Genomic DNA, 8,820 nt, shown 5'->3' on the forward strand with positions numbered 1-8,820 from the left:
GTTTTATTGCTGACATGCAGGAAGAGTCCCCATGCAGTACAAAAATATGTCTTCATACAAACTTTCTGTGACTTTTTCCGTTTTGTTTTCTTTGCAATAGGACATCTCTCAGCGTGTGATGTGGGGGGCGGAGGGGGGCAGCTGCCACCTTCTCTCCTTCGCTCTGCGGAAACGCGATTCAGACACATGAGCTGACCTGGAAAGAGATGGTCCGACAGGTCTCTGCATGCTGGAGGGTATTGCTTTGAGAAGGAGGAAAGTGACCCTCCCGGGGCAAACTGGCCCTAGGTCTGGGCAGGCTGTGAGCGCAGGGGCTCAACCTGGCAGGAGCCTCTGGAACAGTCAGAGGCCGGGAGCCTGAGCTTGCTCCTTTTTGAAATAAATACAGAAAAGAGAGCAACCCCAGCCCCCCAGCACAGGCCCTTCAGAATTCTTTTTTTTTTTAAACTAATCTACATGATCCTTTTTATTTGTGTGAATGCTTTACTGTCCTACCTTTCTTTGTATCTGCGAGGTTTGTATTTTCCATTTTATTATTTCAATATGCCAAGAATTATGTTTAGAGGACTCAACTCAAAGTAATATTTAAAGGTCTACAATGAAAGGTTTTGGTCCCACCTAGTTTCCATCTACCCTGAGCCAATTGTCAGATGATCACATTTCAGCTCTAAATTGAATCTTTATGCTACTTTGTGATACTGGAGCCGATACTGAATGATCTTGTGATCATTTCTCCTTTGGTATGTGTCATGATCATCTCCCAAAAGCATGCAGGAAACCCAGTGCTACACACCCTCTGCCGTCATGGGCCATAGCTACGTGCTCTCCCATGAGTTCTTCGGAGTTTTGAAAGATCTCTGCTTTGCGGGTTAAGGGACTTCACCATGTTTACTCCTTCCTTGGGTACTGTCCCTCAGCCTTAAAAGTAGCAACTTCAACCTATATCTTTACATCCAATGTGGTAGCCACTGCCAAAAAAAGATGGCCTGTGTTTAAACATTGTTTGTGTCCATACTAACCTATTATTTGTGGTGCTATTGACTTAAGAGTGCCTGGGTGCCCACTTGGATCCTTACTCCTTGTGGTATGCCCCCTGACCCACCCATACCCTTTTCTATCCTGAGCCTATGCTTTGGCTAAACTCTACCTTTATAGTTTTTATGTTGCTTGAGAGCCACACTTCAACAACAGCCATCAGTGAACATTGAAGATCAAAGTTTGTTGGGGTCAGAGTGATAGGATAGCGGATCGGGCATTTGCCTTGCACACAGCCAACCCGGGTTCAATTCCCGGCATTCCATAAGGTCCCTGGGGCACCACTAGGAGTAATTCCTGGGTGCAGAGCCAAGAGTAACCCCTGAACATCACCAAGTGTGACCCCACCCACGCAAGAAAAGAGCCAAAGTTTGTTATTCACTCAGTTCTGGAGAATACACGATACCACTAGGATTGCATAGCAACACCAAGGGGAAAGACAGAAGAGCATGAATGAGTGTCCACCTGGGGTCCCACCTAGGGTTTCATGAGCTTACTCATTGGTGACTTAAAACACAAGGCAAGAATAAAAATGCAGGAAGAGAAAACCAGGATTACTCAAATAGTTTTCCAGGTCAATCTTTCTAAAACGGAGATGTAGGGAGATGTACAAAGAGGACATATTTAAAAGGATGGAAGGAGTTGCCTGGCTCTTTGCTTAGTCCATTATGTAGCCAGTGAAGTGTTTATTTCATGTCTTTAGGCTGGGTACTTCAGAATCAAAAATTGATGACAGATACTGACACTAAAAACATACGTATATTAAATTAAGGATTCAGTCCCTCCATTACACTTGCTACATATCCATGATATAATAGCCACATATGGCTAATGGACAGATATAGAATATATCCCTCACCAGAGAACATTTTATTGGGCAGCTTTCCTTTAGCAGACTTCCCAATCTTCTGAGGAGCTAATCTCCTTTACTCATGCATAATTCTTTATATTGTACTTGCCAAGAATGTACCAGTCAATAATGCACTAGTTGTATTACCAGTTAATAATGATATATGTTAGTGTTTCCTGCTTAGCTGTTTTCCCTGGTTTTCTCTCTTTTGATTAGCCCCTAACTGATACACACTCCATGTTTTCATTTGTAGCTTTCAAATGTTTTTATGAAGCAGATATAAAATACATGTTCTTATTTCCAGTTTTCCTCCCCCTGCCCCACTTGTTTACATAAAAATAGAAAACTGTGTCTACAGGGCAGAGGACTGACAAAGCACAGCAGCAGGTCAAGTTCAGCCCAACTGGCAGCATCCATTTAAGGATTGCCCGAGACTGCTTTCCTGCTGCAAAGTCAAGTCAGCAAATCATGCCACTGCAACAGAGATTTAAGAAACATAAGGCTGAAAATATTTACCACCTACCCTTCACAGAAAGGCTTATCTATTATTATTTGTCTTTATGTTTATATATATACATATATATTAATATGCATTAGAGTTCTTTCCCTCCGAGTGTATCAGGACTCCCTTATCTTTCAGATGTATGCTATTCCATATCACAATATACTTATCTAGTCCTTGTGTTAAATCCCATTTCACTTCTATGTTAATTATTCCAGTGAAAAACCTTGTGTATACACATCTTGTAAACAAGCAGGTATATACCCAGGAATGAAATCATTCTCCGCTTCCCTTCCCTTCTCTCTGTTGGTATGTTGGTGTCTTCCCTGATTGCAGTGACCGGGGTTTGCAAACATGCTTAGTTGTGGCACTGCACAATTTTGGTTGTGTTTTTGAGAGTTGCCCGTGACACACTCAGCCCCTGCTTTCCTCCTTTTGTGCGGTGCTTATGCACATGCTCACTCGTAACTCACACCACTTCTGCAGCAATGCTCACACAGCTTTTTAGTACTCACTGGGGGTCTTGCCCTTTAGTTCCAGTGCTTGAACCTACGTGGCTGTGAAGCAGCCAGAGATTCCCTATGATGCTGGAGATGCAGACAACAGAGCTGCCAGGATAATGCTTAATGTACTCGGAAAGCCCAGGGGTCAAGTTCACAGCCTCACATCTGCAAAACAGGTGTCTTAGCCACTGTGCTCTCTCCCGGCCTCAGGAGTAAAGCTATTCAATAAAGGGAAACTTCATGTTAATTTTTTTTAATTTATTTATTGAATCACCGTGGGAAAGGTTACAAAGCTTTCAGGTTTAGGTCTCAGTCATGCAAATATCAAACACATTTCCCTTTACCAATACTTTTTTTTTACCATGAAGAACCCCAATAAAACCCCACCCCCCACCCCTCCCAGTCCCTGTGGGGCAGATGAATTCTAGTTAACACTCTATCTGCTTTGATTAGATTCATTGTTTCAATAAAAGATTCACCACTATTATTTAGAGTTTACCACCCCCCCCAAATCAGACATGCTGAAAAAGCATTGTGACGTGATTTGCTTTCTACAGCTGGGTTCAAGAATTAAATGTTGGTTTTGGATTTCTGCTATTTTACTTATTGACCCTGGAAGTATTTATACTGAAAGTCAGATAGTTAAGAAATTGGTTTCTGTGCTCTGGAGTCGTGGCTGTGCTGGAGAGCCGCTAGTGGGGGGCAACTGGTGGCCTCGGTAGGGCATGAAGGGCGGACCGAAACGCCCCCCTTCCCATGAGGTTTTAGTCACCCCCACACCCCCGGCTCATACCTGCTGTCCACAAGGCTCCCATGCGGCCGCCATCCTTCTTTCCAGAGAAGAGAGGGCGAATGGGGCAACACCCTTTCCCCTCCGGGCAGACATGATGGCCTGGATTAACACATAGTCCTTTCACTTTTCTGCTCCAAGCTGCCGGGTTCTGCATTAAGTCCCTGTGCTTCTGGGGCTGTGGCCGTGCTGGAGAGCCGCTCGCGGGGGGCAACTGGTGACCTCGGTAGGGCGTGAAGGATGGACCGGAACGCCCCCCTTCCCATGAGGTTTTAGTCGCCCCCACTCCCCCGGCTCATGCCTTCTGTCCACAAGGCTCCCATGTGGCCGCCATCTTTCTTTCCAGAGAGGAGAGGGCGAATGGGGCAACATCCTTTCCCCTCCAGCAGATTTGATGGCCTGGATTAACACATAGTCCGTTCACTTTTCTGCTCCAAGCTGTTGGGTTCTGCATTAAATCCTTGTGTTTCTGGGGCTGTGGCCGTGCTGAAGAGCCGCTCGTGGGGGGCAACTGGTGGCCTCGGTAGGGCGTGAAGGACGGACCGGAACGCCCCCCTTCCCGTGAGGTTTTAGTCGCCCCCACACCCCCGGCTCATACCTGCTGTCCACAAGGCTCCCATGTGGCCGCCACCTTTCTTTCCAGAGGGAGGAGGGCGGAAGGGACCAACACCCTTTCCCCTCCAGGCAGACATGATGGCCTGGATTAACGCATAGTCCTTTCACTTTTCTGCTCCAAGCTGCTGGGTTCTGCATTAAGTCCTTGTGCTTCTGGGGCTGTGGCCGTGCTGGAGAGCCGCTCGTGGGGGGAAACTGGTGACCTCGGTAGGGCGTGAAGGACGGACCAGAACGCCCCCCTTCCCATGAGGTTTTAGTCGCCCCCACTCCCCCGGCTCATGCCTTCTGTCCACAAGGCTCCCATGTGGCCGCCATCTTTCTTTCCAGAGAGGAGAGGGCGAATGGGGCAACACCCTTTCCCCTCCAGCAGATTTGATGGCCTGGATTAACGCATAGTCCGTTCACTTTTCTGCTCCAAGCTGTTGGGTTCTGCATTAAATCCTTGTGTTTCTGGGGCTGTGGCCGTGCTGAAGAGCCGCTCGTGGGGGGCAACTGGTGGCCTCGGTAGGGCGTGAAGGACGGACCGGAACGCCCCCCTTCCCGTGAGGTTTTAGTCGCCCCCACACCCCCGGCTCATACCTGCTGTCCACAAGGCTCCCATGTGGCCGCCACCTTTCTTTCCAGAGGGAGGAGGGCGGAAGGGACCAACACCCTTTCCCCTCCGGGCCGACATGATGGCCTGGATTAACGCATAGTCCTTTCACTTTTCTGCTCCAAGCTGCTGGGTTCTGCATTAAGTCCTTGTGCTTCTGGGGCTGTGGCCGTGCTGGAGAGCCGCTCGTGGGGGGAAACTGGTGACCTCGGTAGGGCGTGAAGGACGGACCGGAACACCCCCCTTCCCATGAGGTTTTAGTCGCCCCCGCTCCCCCGGCTCATGCCTTCTGTCCACAAGGCTCCCATGTGGCCGCCATCTTTCTTTCCAGAGAGGAGAGGGCGAATGGGGCAACACCCTTTCCCCTCCAGCAGATTTGATGGCCTGGATTAACACATAGCCCGTTCACTTTTCTGCTCCAAGTTGCTGGGTTCTGCATTAAGTCCTTGTGTTTCTGGGGCTGTGGCCGTGCTCCAAGCTTAACTATGATTTTCAGAGAGAAACGTTAGGTGGTTTACTTCCCATGGATCACTTTGTATATAGAGAGATGTCGCACGCAGCCGTGCGGTTTTGAGGAAAAGTCCTAGTTCCCGCATACTCGAGCTGTGCTTGTAGAGGTTTCTGGTCACCGGAGTTCCATCTGGGGGAGGCGGGATGCGGTACCTACCCCATCTGGGGCTTCTCGATGATCTTAGCTCTTTTGGAAACCTGTTTTTTTTTTTTCCCTTCGGGATCTGTGGATCCCGCCCTCCATGTTGTCCTTCTCTTCGGCTGAATGCTGTAAATATGGCGCTGGGGGGCGGGCTGTGGGCGTGACTTCCAGAATCTGAGGTTACCTGGGAGGTGTAGTCCCGGCATTTTTGAGGAAAAGTCCTAGTTCCCGCATACTCGAGCTGTGCTTGTAGAGGTTTCTGGTCACCGGAGTTCCATCTGGGGGAGGCGGGATGCGGTACCTACCCCATCTCAGACTTCCCGATGATCTCGGCTCTTTTTGGAAACTGTTTATTTATTTTTTCTTTTCCTTCGGGATCTGTGGATCCCGCCCTCCATGTAGTCCTTCTCTTCCTCATGTTAAATTTTTGATAAATATTATTTATTTATATAGCTAATGAACTGCTTTACAGTCCAACCTGTTTACTGCCATATTATTAAGTATCTAGAATTTTCTTTAATTTAATAGATAAATTATATAGCTTAGTATAGTTTTAATTTGAACTGCTCAAAATATGAGATTAGCATGTTTTGGTAAATTTATGAACTTATTTTTATGTTTTTTTTTTAAAGTTTCTTTGTTTGAGGCACCAGGATTTACAATGCTGTCAAGGATGTGGTTTCATGCAAACAATGTTCCAACACCCTGTACCATAGTGTTTGCTTCCCTTCACTATTACCTTCGTGTCCTTTTATGTGTGTATAAACTTCACTTTATGTCTATATTTGTCCATATTTCTAAGACTTCCAAAGACTTTTTTTTAGTACGTTCTTATAATTTTCTGGAAGCCTTTTGTGTACTGAGGAAATTAATCCTCATTTATATGCATGGAAAAAATATTTTTCCAGATTGTCACTTGCATTTGGACTTTGTTTATGTTTTGTAACGTGGTTACATTGATTAATCTCTTTCCTTATTTGTATCTTGGGTCTTGGGTCAGTTAGAAAAAAATCTCCCACCTCAAGGTTATAAGAAACTTTTCCTTTTCCTAGTACTTTAAAGTCCACACTTTTTTAGCTTTAAATATTTGATCTATTTATAGCTTATTCTAACATAGAATGTGAGCTACAGAGAAAATTTCTTTTTCAAATGAGTACCCAGTTATCCCTTCACACTATTCACTATAAAGTTTATCTTTCCTCTCATACCTTTATCATATACTAAATTTTTAATATTATTTTAGTCCATTGCTGAATTTATATCATTGTATTCATTTGCTTATCAACTAATGTGTTAATCAGTCACTATTTGAATTGTTGGAGCTTTAGAATAGAGCTCAGTATCTGGTAGGGCTGGTTTTCTATATTCTTTGTTGTTTATTTTTCCATCTGAGCTTTAATCAGCTTCTCTAGTTACAGGGAAAAACACCTGTTGGAGTTTTTACTTAAAGGAAACATTTAATTAAATTCAGTCTTTTTGTGATTTAAAAAGGTCCTTAAGAATCCGTCACAGACATTTTAAATTTATAAAATGGTATTTCACCTTTTGTTGCTATTTCGCATATAATCTTGGCAGGGGTGAGATGTTGTGCCACATCTGGTTTTGCTCAGGGCTTGCTCCTCCTCTGTGCTCAGGAATCCTGTCAGTACTTGGGGGAACCATATGTGGTGCCAGAGATCAAACTGGAGTCAGCCACCTACAAGGCAAGCACTTCCACCCATGTATCATCTCTCTGGCCCCTCACATACAGTCTTTTCCATTATCACTTACACATAGTTAATGTCAACATTTATGCATAGGCATGTCAGTCAAGGTTCTTTCCAATAACAGGAAGAATATTCGGGGTGGTCCGCAAGCAAAAACAAAGTGAAGGATACCAAAAGTGGTCGCGGTGGGAGAATGTTAGTTGACAAGGAAAGGTTATCCGAACTCCAGTCAAAAAAAAAAGGAGAAAGTATAATTATTTATTAATTGTTTTGAGCATTGTTCCAGAGGCTTAGGGACCACTTCTGACAGTTCTTAGCCAACCAGGCTGTGGTTGCATATGGTGCTGAGCAGGCACTCTGCTTCCGGGGACCACCACAGCCTCCCCCGGCAATGCTCAGCTTCCTCCAGGCTGACTCTTGGTTTGATGTGCCCAACAGTGCTGGGGAAGGGACCTGGGTTTATGCCTGTCTTGCATGTACCTTAACTCTTGCACTAACTCCCTACCTTGTGAATGGTGTATTTAGGTGTAAAATCATCAGGGCTTAGTGACTGGTTAAGGGGAGCAACCGAAGTTTCAAGGGCATCTGCCAGGCTCTTGCACTGAGCAATGTGACAGAGGATGGCAGGTGAGCCGTCCTCTCTGAGCGGGGGGCTGGTAGGGAGAAGCTGCATGGTTGGAAGAACATAGCTTCCGTGGATTTTCCATCATTCTAAATGTTTGTAGGAAACCAAGGCAAGAAATTCATTCACAATCTAAGACACTGGTAGGGCCAGACAATTAAGAAGCTCCAGGCTCCCAGACACCTGCTGCAGACAGGTCATACCTCTTCTCTCCATGTTTGGCCATCCAAGATGGATAAGCAGGCAGACAACCTTTCTGAGTCAGTCTGGCAAATTCCAACAGCTTCCTCGTCAGAGACTCTCTGGGCTCCGCTGAGCAAGATCTGAAGACCAAGCTTCATTTGGATGAGAAAAATAGTAGTGAAATTCTAACATGTAGAGAGCCAGGAAAAAGAATGCTGAGGCCCAGATACCTACTCTAACAAATAAAAAGCATATGTCAAGCTTCTAGCAAACCTCACTTCTACAAATAACAGCACTGCCTGGGGGAACAGCAGAGACATTTGACCGGCCAGCAGCTGTGCAGAGGTGCTATTTAAAGACTCCATTTTTGCAGCCCAAGGATGCTGGGCTTAGGGTTTGATTGGAAGGTGGAGAGAAGACAGCAAAGATTAAGGAAATAACCAGATCTGGGGACAAATATTACCAGGTGGTTGGCTGCTGATATGAACCTGAATGTTAGATGAGCTTGTTTTAATAAAATTATGTTTATCCTTCGCTTTCTGAGTAAATTAAATGTGTTAATTCATAGAAAGTACTTGGAACAGCATTCAGCAAAAAGAGCAGACTGGAGGGAAACTTATTATTATTGTGATTATCTCACCATCTTTCCTGTATATGTACCCAGAAAATGAAACATGCTCTTCTATAATGATACGGTACTACAAAGTGGTAGGATTTATAGTGATTCTGTTTTTAACTCCTCTTTCTATTTTTCTGTAATCCTTTAATTC

This window comes from Sorex fumeus, unplaced genomic scaffold (assembly GCF_029834395.1).
Source record: "Sorex fumeus unplaced genomic scaffold, SorFum_2.1 ptg000047l, whole genome shotgun sequence".
Taxonomy (NCBI): domain Eukaryota; kingdom Metazoa; phylum Chordata; class Mammalia; order Eulipotyphla; family Soricidae; genus Sorex; species Sorex fumeus.